Raw genomic sequence first — 16,396 nt, forward strand, 5'->3', positions numbered from 1 at the left:
TTCGAAACATTTAAATTTTTCCCAAAATTATTTTGTTTGTTGTCTGATTTAATACTTTAACACATTGTTTCACTGCATTTACACACTTACGCTCTGTGCAATAGCAATGATCTGTTGTCGATTTCCAATATTGTTTGTTCTCCAGATGTTACCGTCTATCTCCACGGCTCAAACAGCCATATACTGACTGTCTATATGTGTCAGTTCCTGGCCACTGTCGGGATTTGTAGTTAAAACTCTCGAAATACCCCAATGACAAAAATTAAATGATCGTATGGCATTGTTGGCTGGGATGTCCCATTCGGGTTCGGCCGCCAAGTACAGGTCTTACTTCAGTCGGCGCCGCATTGGGTGACTTGAGGCCGATGAGGAGGATGAAATGATGATGAGGACAACACAGCATCCAGTCCCCGAGTGGAGAAAATCTCCAACCCGGCCGGGAAGCGAACCCAGGCCCAGTGCATGTGAGGCAAAAACGTTACCACCTAGCTAAGCTGGCGGGCACCCCTATGATATAGTTCATATAGTTCACAGTAATGAAATTTCATGAGTTCCCAGGCTCAGTACCCCTTTTCTAGTAGAAGTGATACATTAAGAAGATATAGTAGAGCATAGATTGATTTAGCACTTTGGCAAGGTACCCTTGATTTACTGCAAGAGTTTTTCAAACATTTCTTCCCCGCTTCCACAAGGATACATGGCTTTTATGTTTCAAGGACCTATCAGATATATCAAACAATAAATATTCCAACAATTACTATCAAACTGCATACTCCACAATATTAAATAAATGATTCTATGCAGAATTCTCCGCACTAAACTTTCTTTCACCAGAATATAAACTAAACGCCGCGCGGGATTAGCCGAGCGGTCTCAGGCGCTGCAGTCACGGACTGTGCGGCTCGTCCCGGCGGAGGTTCGAGTTCTGGTATGATTTCTTTTTTTTTTTCTTAGTAATTTAATTGAAAGCTTTGTTGCTTTGGTAAAAATAAAATTGGTTCTTTTTGTCGTGACAGAATAAATTACTATTAATCACACCAGATTTGTCGGAGAACAGCAGCAACATGTGTAATTGATCCAGCTTTAAGAAACTCTATTACCTTTTAGCGGAAAATTCGTGCGGTACTCTCCGACGTTAGAAAAGTCGTAGTGTTCCGTTCGGAGCAGGAGGCGGCTGTCTTTTCTCCTTCGCGATATCGAAAATTACTAAAGAAAATGAACAGAAATTTTTTTTTCGGAGGAAGATCGCGCGGAGAAAACAGACGGAAGTTACATGAAAGAAACCTAAGGGACCAACTGATTGGATTTGTACGAACATATAAACGGAACTGAAAGAACTTGGAATAAATACTATAGCGATGTCGTCACGACAGCCTCCTGTTCCGACAGAACACACGCTGGATCATAAGCTGCATAAATCTTTTAAACAGGAAGGATTATCATAAGTATAATTAATGAAAATAAGGTTGAGAGATTTTCTTTGAAATTAAATAAACTTCAAGGCTTCAAGTATTATAATATGAAACGGAAACTTACATTAACATGGCCACCCATTGTGGCGGTGGAGCGAATTTTTCACGATATACATTCTCGCTTGTTTGTGGCTACATATATTTTTAATCACTTAAACTCTTAACTTTACAATAAAAATGATTATATCAGATGGAGCACAATACTTTTGCGTCCGACTCGCAACACATTCACAGAAGAGCTAGACAGCGACGCGGCTCCCTGGAGAAGTAAAAACTGGCAATTGTTATTTTGAAACATAGGTGCGTCGGTTTTTTTTTTTTTACTGATCGATAGCAGCGTATAACAGTTTATAGCTATCGTGATATTCTGCGCTTTTCAGGAGCGCGGCAAAGATATCTGGTTACAACATTCATTGGTATATGTTAGAAGTTCGCACATACTGACGCAAATACAAAAAAAAAAAACTTTTGCATGTTAAAAATCGCAGTGATAAAGGCTGTAATGTCACAATGCCTCCCATGTGAGGCATGATGATTCCGGAAGGATCATCAGGACTCACATGTAGTTTCAAGACATTACTGGGTTTTATCATCTGTTTACTTTAGTTCTAACATAAAATTGGAATGAGTTTGTCATCTAGTTATTTTATGCTTCCAGTACAGTTATGAAAACAAATGTCTTTCAGTGTCTTTTGTGCACTTTGGCACTTCTCTCAGTTCATTGTAAGGTGTCCTTGCACTGTCATCTTAATTGCTGTTACTGTGAAGCAAAATATGACAAAAAACAATCGTAAGTCTAACACACACAAAGATAAATGAATAATACTCTATATAGAAAACAAAACATGTCAGTAGACAAACATACACAGATACATTGAAATAATTACTTAAACAGTCCTCTAAAATTGTCTGTGACCTGTTTGGTCTCGTAATGTTTTTTTTTATCCGTTTCATTAGATTCTTTTAGAATGTCGTTGTTAATCAGGACGTTTCACTTGACACTACACTGTACACTTTTATTTGTCACACGCTCACTTAACCGGAGTCTGCAACGTCTATTCTCGTTCGGTGAGCGGCGTCGTCCGAGAGGTCACGACCCTGGGTAGCGTCTTTTTTGTGTTCGCTCGTGTTGCCTCTCTAGTGTCTCGCATCAAGCGTCATGTCGTTTACATGCAAATAAACAGAAAGAAACCTGTGTTAGGTTCATGCTATAATGTAGACTTACAGGTAAAGGTTTTATAGGATTCTGGACAGGATTGATAACCTTCCCCTCCAGTTAACGTTTCAGTGCTCAGTAATGCCTTGTCTTTATTTAACTATCTATCGCAAAATATCCGACGTGACTGATTAAATGGAAATTAATTTGAAGTTAAGACTTCTCTTTTTACAGAGTAAATAAAGTTCATAATTAAGTTTCACTGTGATAGCTTTAGCAATGTCTCTTGCGTAGCTGTGAGACGGAAAACATTCTAAGGTCAATGACACGCCTCCACAGCGCGCGCGTCGTTTGTGTTTCAAATGTTAATTGTTGAGTCCAATTGCAAGCAGCTCCGCGCTGTTGCCGGTTACTAGTCCAGTGCAACACGCGCTCGTGTATGCTCGTATGAAGTTTAACGTGTGTCACCCGCGCTCTGCTAAAATGAGAACACGCGGAAACACACGTCTAGTGTCCTTTCTCCATCGTCGATCGGCGTATCGAAAACTTGGGTAGAAAATACCACCGTCTGTTTCGAGGATTTCACACGACAGTCCCTGCGACCCGCCATGCTGCTTACACACAGGTAAGTGAAGTCAACGTTTTACATATAGTTTGCAAAATGGTTTGCTGTGATCGCTGTCACTACCTGCACTTGCGTGTACACATGTCACTGCACACGTATTTTGTACACTTTATCACTCGCATTTTGTTTAGAACGTCTTAGAGTGTCTGCAAATTCACATCTCCCATCTCACATTGCGATTTCAAAGTTCACAGTTCAAGTTACTCACAGGTAAATGCATTACAAGATTAAACAATGTCCATAAATTACATACATAGATACATACATTTCTTAAGTTTGCTTACAGTCACAAATTCTGTTAACCTTTTCAGTCACGCCACGCCGGATTAGCGTATTGAATACCACTACTTGTGCATCAAGGCACGATTATTTCGGTTATTCTCTCTCCCTTTTACAAAGGTAAAATTGTTCTTAAAACAAATCTTTTAAGCAGCTTGTTATTTCGTTTCTCTTCAAAATTTAGTGTCACTGTTTATGTAGAGCACAGATTGAACAAATTCCATCTCTACTGGTCGAGCATACTCATGCATTTCTCTCCGGAAGATTCATGCTTCATAAAGTTACTGGCTGCAAGTGCTACTCGCGGGATGTATTATAATCTCTCAACATTGCTACTCGCGATACGCGATTAGAACAAATTTTTCGCTAACGGATCTCTCCCACAAATTTCGTTTCCACTTCAACCGTCTAAAGAGCACTCAGATGAGCCTGTCAAATTCTAATCCTCAATTTTTTTTTAATGGGATAGGATGGGGAAGTGGAAGAGGAGAGGATCAAATATGAACATAAATATACTATATACATATACAAATTCTAGCACAACTACACTAGGATATTTTTTTTTTTACCTTAGATGCATGACATGCGTAACGTGTGCCGTCAAGTGGCTATTCTTTAATCTAACATCAGATCTTAGTTTTATTATTATAATGTGAGTCATATCTGGTGACAGCTTTCTAGTTTATCACGCTTCCTTCTGGGCGATTGTCGGGCTTGGCTGTGAAATAGCTAATTACTTTAGTGCATCTTACATGTTTAAAGAAGAAACATTTACCATCAGGAATACTCCAGGCTTGTCAGTACGACGTATATGTTTCGATGTAGTGGCACTCTCGACTACATGACCTAACAGCTGTTGTAAAACACAATAAAGGAAATGCTTTGTTGCTTAGCTATTAAATCTTTATGAGGCTTACTGTTCGTAGATGATATTTTGAATCTGAGATTGAATCTCCTGAAAACTATCAAATACTACGTGATACTCTATCTGTTATTTACTGCTTTTGACAGTTCAAACACTTGGCTACACAAATCTGTTTAATTCTAAAGATCGCGCTAACAAAAGGTATAGTTCATGGCGGTGTTACAATAACGCACAGTTTACACGCAATAGGCTGTACTCTGTACACTTAAAGACTAACATTCCATCTTGAGGGCTGAAAAAGAAATTGCTTAACCTAATATTTCATATATATATATATATATTCATTGGAGTTGGAAGGTGGCAATCTGCTACTTCCTTCCGTATCTCCTTTCACCAATAACGGCATTCCTCAATGCCAACAGCCAACTTGGACTGCTTACACCTATGACTAACTTAAAACTAACTGAGAATCTATCCTCTCAAATGGAATGTGCTTTCTTTTTCGTACGCCATAATAAATCAAATCTTCAATTACCTCCATAGTTTTTCGCCAAAGTGTGAGTACTCGTATTGGTGTGTTTGAATACCGAAGTGTTTCGCAGGTTAAACCTTAGGCTAATGTTCCTTTGCTCGTTACTTTGCCTCGTTATACTTCTTGAGATCCTGGTGGTGATACAATCCTTTAATTCTGCCAGATGCTGGATCCGCTATTAGATAACATCCTGTATGTGGTTTTCTAATTACTACAAATGGTCCGTCGTACAATAGCCTCCATTTCCGATTTCTTTTCAACAACTTCGATGGCTTAAAATGTGTCCGTAAAAGCACCTTTTCATTAATATCATATGTAAGGGCCTTAGATACTTTCTTGTCATAAGACTTCTTGCGTAGATTCGCCTGTACAGCTAAGGATACCAATGCTTGCCTAAGTTTTGCATCTAAATCTAATTCTGGTTCTACAATTTTAGGTATGGGATCTAACCATTCATTTCTTTCCCGATGACTCGTCATTAGTTCCGCAGGTGTAAATCCAGTTGAGAAGTGTGGAAGATTGTTGACAATCTGCTCGAATGAAGATACAAAGTCAATCCAACGGGTTTGTCTATTAGGTATGTAGGTTCGAATGAATCTATTGAACTCTTTGAAGATACGTTCGGTGGGATTAGATTGCGGTCTGAAACGAGATATAAGTATTTGTTTGATGCCATGTCTGGCAAGAAAATTGCGCCATTGTCTGCCAGTGAAATTCGATGCATTATCTGATAGAATGGCCTCCGGCTTGCCAAATCGAGGAAAATAGTCTTGTTCGATTCGACGGATGATCGGAAGTGCACTGGATGATTTCACTGCATAAAGTCTCACATGTTTTGTGAAAAGATCCAACAATGCGACTAGGTATTTCACCCCTCCCCTCCCTTGCGGCATGGGGCCGGCGAGATCAAGAGCCAGAACTTGATTTGGTCTCTCAGTAATAATTGGATTCAGAGGAATTAGGTTCGAATGGTTGAAGGGTTTTGCCTTCTGGCAGATAAGACATGTACTTAACAACTTATGGATTCGATGGTGCAAGTTTGGTACATAGCAATAGGCAGAAATCTTTCGTTTGCATTTTTCAGGTCCATAATGACCCCAGGAAAGATGTGTGTACCAGATAAGGTGTTCAACGTATGCGTGTGGTATACACACACACCATCTACCAGAGAGGAGAGAAGTTCGATGGAATAAAACATCGTTGTGTAGTTTATAAAATTTGGACAAGTGGTGATCGGGTTTTGTTAGAAGAAGTTGTTTGATCTTACGCCATTTGGGATCTGTTTCTTGGAGTATGCGCATCTGCTTGCAGAGCTGAAGGAAATACTTTCTATGTAGTGGGTCTTTCATTAGAAGAATTCGGTAGTTAGACATCTGCTCGATAAGTTCACTGGACTCGGGAAGTCCTTGCGGCATGCGTGACAAAGCATCCGCATGTTCGGGCGCCAGATCTGGTATGATTTCCTTTTTTTTTTTCTTAGTAATTTAATTGAAAGCTTTGTTGCTTTGGTAAAAATAAAATTGGTTCTTTTTGTCGTGACAGAATAAATTACTATTAATCACACCAGATTTGTCGGAGAACAGCAGCAACATGTGTAATTGATCCAGCTTTAAGAAACTCTATTACCTTTTAGCGGAAAATTCGTGCGGTACTCTCCGACGTTAGAAAAGTCGTAGTGTTCCGTTCGGAGCAGGAGGCGGCTGTCTTTTCTCCTTCGCGATATCGAAAATTACTAAAGAAAATGAACAGAAATTTTTTTTTCGGAGGAAGATCGCGCGGAGAAAACAGACGGAAGTTACATGAAAGAAACCTAAGGGACCAACTGATTGGATTTGTACGAACATATAAACGGAACTGAAAGAACTTGGAATAAATACTATAGCGATGTCGTCACGACAGCCTCCTGTTCCGACAGAACACACGCTGGATCATAAGCTGCATAAATCTTTTAAACAGGAAGGATTATCATAAGTATAATTAATGAAAATGGCGCCAGATCTGGTATGATTTCCTTTTTTTTTCTTAGTAATTTAATTGAAAGCTTTGTTGCTTTGGTAAAAATAAAATTGGTTCTTTTTGTCGTGACAGAATAAATTACTATTAATCACACCAGATTTGTCGGAGAACAGCAGCAACATGTGTAATTGACCCAGCTTTAAGAAACTCTATTACCTTTTAGCGGAAAATTCGTGCGGTACTCTCCGACGTTAGAAAAGTCGTGGTGTTCCGTTCGGAGCAGGAGGCGGCTGTCTTTTCTCATTCGCGATATCGAAAATTACTAAAAAATGAACAGAAATTTTTTTTTTTTCGGAGGAAGATCGCGCGGAGAAAACAGACAGAAGTTACATGAAAAAAACCTAAGGGACCAACTAATTGGATTTGTACGAGCATATAAACGGAACTGAAAGAACTTGGAATAAATACTATAACGATGTCGTCACGACAGCCTCCTGTTCCGACAGAACACACGCTGGATCATAAGCTGCATAAATCTTTTAAACAGGAAGGATTAGCATAAGTATAATTAATGAAAATAAGGTTGAGAGATTTTCTTTGAAATTAAATAAACTTCAAGGCTTCAAGTATTATAATATGAAACGGAAACTTACATTAACATGGCCACCCATTGTGGCGGTGGAGCGAATTTTTCACGATATACATTCTCGCTTGTTTGTGGCTACATATATTTTTAATCACTTAAACTCTTAACTTTACAATAAAAATGATTATATCAGATGGAGCACAATACTTTTGCGTCCGACTCGCAACACATTCACAGAAGAGCTAGACAGCGACGCGGCTCCCTGGAGAAGTAAAAACTGGCAATTGTTATTTTGAAACATAGGTGCGTCGGTTTTTTTTTTTTTACTGATCGATAGCAGCGTATAACAGTTTATAGCTATCGTGATATTCTGCGCTTTTCAGGAGCGCGGCAAAGATATCTGGTTACAACATTCATTGGTATATGTTAGAAGTTCGCACATACTGACGCAAATACAAAAAAAAAAACTTTTGCATGTTAAAAATCGCAGTGATAAAGGCTGTAATGTCACAGAGTCCTCCCTCGGGCATTCGTGTATGTGTTTGTCCTTAGGATAATTTAGGTTAAGTAGTGTGTAAGCTTAGGGACTGATGACCTTAGCAGTTAAGTCCCGTAAGATTTCACAAACACATATAAACTAAACTATACAGTGCTTAATGTATTTTCAACTGTGTACTTGATTTTTTACCCCAGAATATTTTTGCAATATGAATTTTACATTTTATTCTTTATCCAGAAATTACATTCACACATTAATATGTGAAAATCCATCCTGAATAATAAACATCATAAAGTTAATCCAGTAAGATTGCCCCCAATATATTTACTTACACGATACACAGAATTAATTCTCTCTCAACAAATAAACACATTATTTAGTTTTGCCGACCTTTCCACACCGAATTAAGTCAACTTTTATCGCTACCTCCTTGCAACAGAATTTTGTGCATCCTTACTCTTTTTGTGTGTCACATAGTACCATCCATTTTCACGGCTTCACAATCAAGGATATTGTACCCTACCAAAATTTTATTCACCAGTTAGCTCCTCATCGGTTGCCTCTTCAGTAACCGTAACTTTCCAATGAGCCATCCACTCGTCACCACCAAGCACCTTTCTTTGCCTTCATGCTCAAATTCTAAACACTTCTTTTCACAATTGAGTACCACAATGCACTTCATCAAAAATTCGGTACCCAACAAAATATCTTTCTCTAGCCCTTTAACCTTAAAACAACTCATCCTAAACTGAACTGCAGCACTTTGAAATTCCACCAACACTTCTTGTTTAACATGTTTACTTAATCCACTCATTGCCGTTTTGGTTTCTACACCAGTGATTCGAAAAGGTACTAATTTTTTTGTTCTTATTTGTGCTTCCATAATTTTACGGCATTACCAAAACATTGCTCCCAAAATTGGGAAGTGCACATACTTTGTCATCAGAAACATTGATTTCTATGATTGACTGTATATCTTCAACGTTTTGTTTTCTAAATATTTTTCCTGCAATAAATCATTCTCATACCCTTCCTCTCTCTTCGAAATTAATAACATACATCTTAATGGTAGATCATCCTTCAACATTGTCACCTTCAAGAAACAAATTGTCATTTGCTTCGTTCACACCTACATAATATTCTGTGCCTGTCACTTTAAATTCCTCCCACTCCCACAAATGAGGTAATAAAGGCTTCAATATTTTTTCATTCAACCTCCGATCATTATCAGAATAATCTCTTTCCTCTCTGACTGTGTTAATACCATTTTCTACCATTTTTCTAAAACGACAGGTTCCTCACAACACAATACTATATTTTTCTTATGTTTCTAATCTCTACGTTGAATTTACATCATCATCAAGAGCCATAACTTCACCTTCATCAACAGAAATAAATTCGCAGATTCCTTCCTCACGGAAATCTGTCTAGGTAGTCTCAACTACACATATCTTCTCAATCTAAACCATCACCTTCATCACCCTTTATCGATAAATCACCCTCTGCCACTGATACTTCATAAAATTCATCTCCGGCTGTCGAGTCTACAGCCTTGCCACCTTCACTGAAGTGCTCATCAACTTTTGGCGAAAGAGAATCAAATTCATCTCCAGATGATGAAAGCACTGCTAAGTTGTTTTACAGATATATTCACCTATCACACTATAATTGTTGCTACTAACAAGTACCTCATCAGAATCCTCTATACATTCCATCTCCACCAAATTAGGATCTACTTGTACCTCTCTCCTGGACAGAATTTTTCATAAAACGTACATTCACTTTATCTTCCTCTATCCATAAATAAAATAAAACTTTATCCTCATATCCTCATTATGTCAATCATATTTTTCTACGCTCTCTTTTCTGCTATGTTGCTCCACATTGCTAATGTCTTATACTCACGTTTAATCATTTCCATTTCCATCCTTTGAGCCTATTTTCCCTATTTTTCGAATATAATTGAATTCGTGATATGTCGTGCCCTTCTGACTACCAGTTACTTTTGCCATCTCCGGACCTGAGGTACAGCTAATCTTAGTTTTCCGACCAACTGTCTCCGTTTTGTTGTCTGCGACTCGTTGGTTCCTCAAATCTTCGATCCCTATCGCGATTTCTGTTTCACAAATTATCATTACTGTTATTCCTGTTGAAAATAATTAGTATTTTTGTTTAGATGAAAATTGCTATTATTCGGGCTAAGCTCTGATTCCCATTTCCTTGTCGATTTTTAAAAAGAGTAGTTCGTCGAAGTTTTCAGGCCGTGTGTTAATTTCCACAGTTGAAAATAAGGCAGTGACCTTTTAAGCGTCACGATCTCTGTTAACACCCCTAATGGTCGAGTTCGTTTACTTAATTTGGCTAACTCATGTGCACAACACTCCTCATCGAAACACTGCAATTTCTGTAATACAATCCCTTTAAAAAACTCATTCTGCAGTCGTGTTTGCTTTGCTTCACTCCAAAATGTATTTAGGAAACATTTTTCTGACACATCACAACTAGTGAACGAACTGCTCGTTACTTATCCCAATAATGTGCGTCACCTTCCTACCTTTGCGCAATTTGCTTTTGCTTATCCCATATTCCCGACACGAAACCGTCTTTACATATTGCGTTAAAAGTTACTGCATGCTACGGAGTATTTTCCGTCATTTGCAAAACATGTTAACATTACCTTATACACACCACAGTACATTAATTAAAGTAGTGGCAAGACGCGCCGTTAAAGAATTTAGCTCAGCCCGCATGTCTTTAATCTGCTGCTCATGCTGTACTGCTTTGTTGCGAATTCCTGCTTCACAACTCTGTTTTGACTCCCAACCTCTTCATAACGTTCTACACTCCTGGAAATTGAAATAAGAACACCGTGAATTCATTGTCCCAGGAAGGGGAAACTTTATTGACACATTCCTGGGGTCAGACACATCACATGATCACACTGACAGAACCACAGGCACATAGACACAGGCAACAGAGCATGCACAATGTCGGCACTAGTACAGTGTATATCCACCTTTCGCAGCAATGCAGGCTGCTATTCTCCCATGGAGACGATTGTAGAGATGCTGGATGTAGTCCTGTGGAACGGCTTGCCATGCCATTTCCACCTGGCGCCTCAGTTGGACCAGCGTTCGTGCTGGACGTGCAGACCGCGTGAGACGACGCTTCATCCAGTCCCAAACATGCTCAATGGGGGACAGATCCGGAGATCTTGCTGGCCAGGGTAGTTGACTTACACCTTCTAGAGCAAGTTGGGTGGCACGGGATACATGCGGACGTGCATTGTCCTGTTGGAACAGCAAGTTCCCTTGCCGGTCTAGGAATGGTAGAACGATGGGTTCGATGACGGTTTGGATGTACCGTGCACTATTCAGTGTCCCCTCGACGATCACCAGTGGTGTACGGCCAGTGTAGGAGATCGCTCCCCACACCATGATGCCGGGTGTTGGCCCTGTGTGCCTCGGTCGTATGCAGTCCTGATTGTGGCGCTCACCTGCACGGCGCCAAACACGCATACGACCATCATTGGCACCCAGGCAGAAGCGACGCTCATCGCTGAAGACGACACGTCTCCATTCGTCCCTCCATTCACGCCTGTCGCGACACCACTGGAGGCGGGCTGCACGATGTTGGGGCGTGTGCGGAAGACGGCCTAACGGTGTGCGGGACCGTAGCCCAGCTTCATGGAGACGGTTGCGAATGGTCCTCGCCGATACCCCAGGAGCAACAGTGTCCCTAATTTGCTGGGAAGTGGCGGTGCGGTCCCCTACGGCACTGCGTAGGATCCTACGGTCTTGGCGTGCATCCGTGCGTCGCTGCGGTCCGGTCCCAGGTCGACGGGCACGTGCACCTTCCGCCGACCACTGGCGACAACATCGATGTACTGTGGAGACCTCACGCCCCACGTGTTGAGCAATTCGGCGGTACGTCCACCCGGCCTCCCGCATGCCCACTATACGCCCTCGCTCAAAGTCCGTCAACTGCACATACGGTTCACGTCCACGCTGTCGCGGCATGCTACCAGTGTTAAAGACTGCGATGGAGCTCCGTATGCCACGGCAAACTGGCTGACACTGACGGCGGCGGTGCACAAATGCTGCGCAGCTAGCGCCATTCGACGGCCAACACCGCGGTTCCCGGTGCGTCCGCTGTGCCGTGCGTGTGATCATTGCTTGCACAGCCCTTTCGCAGTGTCCGGAGCAAGTATGGTGGGTCTGATACACCGGTGTCAATGTGTTCTTTTTTCCATTTCCAGGAGTGTATTAGTGTCATGGATAATTTGCTACACGTTTATACGCCTTTTCCTCAAGTATGTTACGCCTCTCCATACAGCAACCCCCCTCGCCATTCGTTCAGCATGTTTTCGATCTTTTCCTCCATTGATATCTTAGCCGGACCGACTCTGTTGTTAACAAGGCCAACATTCTCTTTAAGACTGCCTATTTCTAATTTTATATCCTTCAACTCCTCCTCCATGTCATCCTCAATCTTCTTTTTAATCTTCCCAAACTCTGATTAAGTTCTGAATTTCCCTTTTCCAACTTAGAATTTAATTCATAATTTAGTTCAAGTGTAATTTCCCAATGTTTGAATTGAAATTTATAAAATATTGCCTTATCCATTGCATCAAACCTTTTGTAAAATTAATTTCCCTATCTGATTTCGGGCTATGTGGTCCACTAGCATTTTCCGTCCTACATAAAGTTAGTGACTATTTAATCACACCTGTCTCCATCGGTGACGATAAACTGTAGATTCACGCATATTTTTAGTAATTAATTTCCCATTCGTGTTGTCTTCCTTTGGTCTACTGCTGTCTCCACTGGTGAAGTAGCTGCAGACATAGAGGCCATTGCCAGTGATCACGACGCCAGTGCAAAGGTTGATAGTTTAAGGCTTTCACAGCAGGCCACAAGGGCGCCAACAGCGAGCACACAGCAGCAGCTAACTGGTGGTTTTTCACAGGAAGCAGGAGTTTGAGGAAGCGGTTGGCCAGCAGCAACTCTCATATGGTGTGTATGAATGAATTGTAAAATGTCGGCATTTGCGAGAAGATGGAGTATGGCTACCTTGAAATATTTTATAATCCAGCAGCAGTTCGATGTTTCACCGTATTACAAATCCATTCATATTATCGTACCCACGGCAGAGGTGCATTTGTTAAAACATTTATATTGGAGTTATCATAAAACTACAATTTTAGGTGATAAAAGCTCTTACAGAAGTCATTAAAAATTAACAACTATTGAATAATTCATAAGATCGTGACAAATAAGGTGTTGGATGGTATCTTTACGCTACAGCTATCATCACTGAAAGGCACACATTTGTGCATACTTTATTGTATTATTTTGTATTTTAAATATTAAATTGCGTAACTTAAAAAATGGTAAATTGTTCATAAGATTTCATAGCATCACTAGATTGAGCGTAAAAAATCGCATCATTTCAGCAAGCCCAAATATTCGCCTATACTTAGATAAATTCTAAACCAAGTGGGACTCTAAATCTGGGAATTATCAGGAAGTTTAGCAGTTAGCAAACATCATATGCTATGCATTACAGAAGTTCTGGGATTGATACTGAATAGATTCCATGGACCTGTTCATAATTTCACTAACTCTAGTAAGTTGATCGCTGTAGTGGACTATATGGGTATATAATTACTAGCAAACCCGACAGTGCTTCGCAACTGCTACATATTTATGGGAATTGAATGGACGTCCTACTCTCCGCCTCCACCCTCTATCTCCCCACCTCTTCCTCCCTTCTTTCTCTGTCCATCACCTCCTTCCCCTCTCTCTGCCCTTCTCCTCCTCCGCCTCTCCCTCCTCCACCTCCACCTCTCTCCGTCCATCTCATCCTTCATCCTCTCTGTCCACATCCTCTTCCTTTTCCTCTCTCTCTGACTTGGAGCCTTGGTTATTTGTGTTGCAAAGGAAACCTTGATTGGAAATGGAGTCCCTTAAAATGAATGGTTAAATCGCATGGTATCATTGGTATACTGCGTATGAGAGATACCACATCAGCTGCTGGATATTTTTAACCAAATCTGATAAAAATAGAGTTCGACATAGGCTGCGTGCTATTAAAAAAAGAACTGGTTTACTGTTAAAACCGACTGTGAGAAACAAAATTCTGTGCTGAGAAAGTACCGGTTTACTTTTCTTTCCCGTAATCAGTTTTAACTGCGATATCAAGGCATTTAAAGAATGGGACAAATTGTTACTCCCACATGTGTTATTTCTCCTTATATCTTAATTGTAAACAGAATGTTTATAGACAGTAATTTCCTGTTTCGTTTTAATCTTCGTTGATGATTTTAACGGAAAGCAGGAAATCTGTAATTATGGCTTACTGGTTATGATTAGAATACTACTATGGAGTTTGAAGCGCCTGAAACTCTGCAATCGTACTCATTCACAGATTAAAACCGTGTGAAATACTGTCATTGATATTTCTTACCACCATTGGCTTATTATACGGGGTGTCCCATTTATCTTGACCACCCTTAATAACTGTTTGTCCATATGCAAGTTACAAAATGTTTCAAGCAAACGTTCTTTAGCCGTCAGGGGGACATCAATTAGCATGATTGCCTTCGTTGTAGCTTTGTTTTTACAAAGATATGGATAGCGGTAAGACTTTTTTAAATGGCACCCTGTATTTGTTATTCGGTAATTCATTTCCTCTCCCAAAGGCCTATTCAAAAATGTATCAAAGTGTACCATTCACTGAAACACGATATTATTAATTACGTAACACAACATTGACGTTGACGCTCCCAGCGCTTCGTGCAGGTACTCGGGGTGATGGAACACATCCACATGCTGACGTTGAAAGAGGAAAAAGTAAACATAAGTAGAATGGATATCCGTCATTCCGTCAACCATCGTCAGTTTAAGATTTGTGTGAGTAGAATGTACACCCAAGAAGAGAAGGCAGAAATGCTACTCATCTATGGCGAACGTAAGTTAGCAGAACAGTAATTGCAATAGTGTTTTCTTATGTACGGGTACCTTTAGTACAGTAGTTACGTACGGTACATTTAGTACAGTAGTTTAGTCCTTTTAAATACTGTTGTGTAGAGTCGGCATACAATAAAGGCTGTCCTTCCTACAAACTGCATCGACATAACGTTTCTCTTATTGTAGTAATAGTTGTTGTTGAAGGTAGGCGAAATGCTACACAGGCAGCGGAACTGAACTGTACAGAGAGCGATATCCTGACAAGAATCCACCTTTCCGAAGGATGTTTTCTCGTCTTGTTGCGACGCTTCAGGAAACGAGAAGTTTCAACCCACGACAACGCAATTGTCGTAGCACTCGCACAGAGAAGCTGCCGAAGTTACTGTTCTCGCTTCCGTTGCTATGAATCCACATGTGAGCACACGACAGCTTGAACACGAGATTGGCATTCCTAAAACCAGTGTACACCGGTTCCATCCTTACCATGTACATTTACATCAAGAATTGCATGGGAATGATTTCCAGAATCGTGTACAGTTCTGTCAGTGGGCACAACAGCAAATCCTCGCCAACCCAAACTTCTTCTCCAACGTTCTATTTAACGATGCAGGGCGGACTAGACTTTTCAGTGTGCACATGTGCTGCCCTCTATGCAACATCTATCAAACAGTCAACGTGTTCACGTCTCAGTAAGAGGGGAAGACCCAAAGTGTTATAGTTGGAATATTCGCTACTATGTCGACTTCAGCGCTTTCAAACAGAGATCATAAAACTTCAACAGGACGTCTCTTTTACGTTGATGTCACGAATACATTCAAACCATAGCCCTGCAGACTTGCTACAACGCCGGCTCGGGTGGCATGTTGTGTGCCTACCGTTTTGGCGGCACAAGACGCTGTTCAACGACGCCTAGTGCCGTACGCTAAGGGAAGCGGACATGGGTTGCTATGTGAAATACGATTTTTTATTACCCACTCTACCAGACGTCTAATTTCTTCATTCATTTCAGATACGCCATGTGTATTTAAAAATAAATAATGTAAGACTGTCCAAATTTTAATAGAGCACTGTGTGAAAGTTTTAAGTAACTCGTTAAACAACTATTCGAGATTTCTGCTAAGAACGTTTCTTCTTTATACATAACATATCAGTTTATACATAATATATATTTTAAAATATGTGGCCCATTTTCATCTGAATGTTCAGTAGAGATGCGGGTAAACATTTGATGTATATGCTCGTCCAATGTTTATTCGAATAAGGTATACAAATATGGAGTAAATTGGTCAAAACTTTTCGATATTTTCGCCAACAATGTGTCTCCTTTATATATTACAGCCTATCATATGTCCGAATGAAAACTTAGCATCGTAATTCGGAATAGCACCGGCACTGCACTGTGACATTTATCCGCTGACATCCAGCAAGCGATTAGATGTATGGGAGTATACATAA

The 16,396-nt window shown here is 40.4% G+C and overlaps 1 protein-coding gene across 1 annotated transcript in view; it reads left to right on the top strand.

Moving 5' to 3' along the window:
• Nucleotides 1–893: 893 nt before the first annotated feature.
• LOC124777352 (lactosylceramide 4-alpha-galactosyltransferase-like) overlaps nucleotides 894–16,396 on the top strand; it is an 89,363-nt gene continuing 73,860 nt past the window's right edge. The window contains exon 1 of the mRNA XM_047252726.1: nucleotides 894–928. The gene's annotated coding sequence lies outside the window, so the exon portion shown is untranslated. The remainder of the gene's footprint in view (nucleotides 929–16,396) is intronic.

The sequence above is a fragment of the Schistocerca piceifrons genome, chromosome 2 (genome assembly GCF_021461385.2).
Source record: "Schistocerca piceifrons isolate TAMUIC-IGC-003096 chromosome 2, iqSchPice1.1, whole genome shotgun sequence".
NCBI lineage: Eukaryota > Metazoa > Arthropoda > Insecta > Orthoptera > Acrididae > Schistocerca > Schistocerca piceifrons.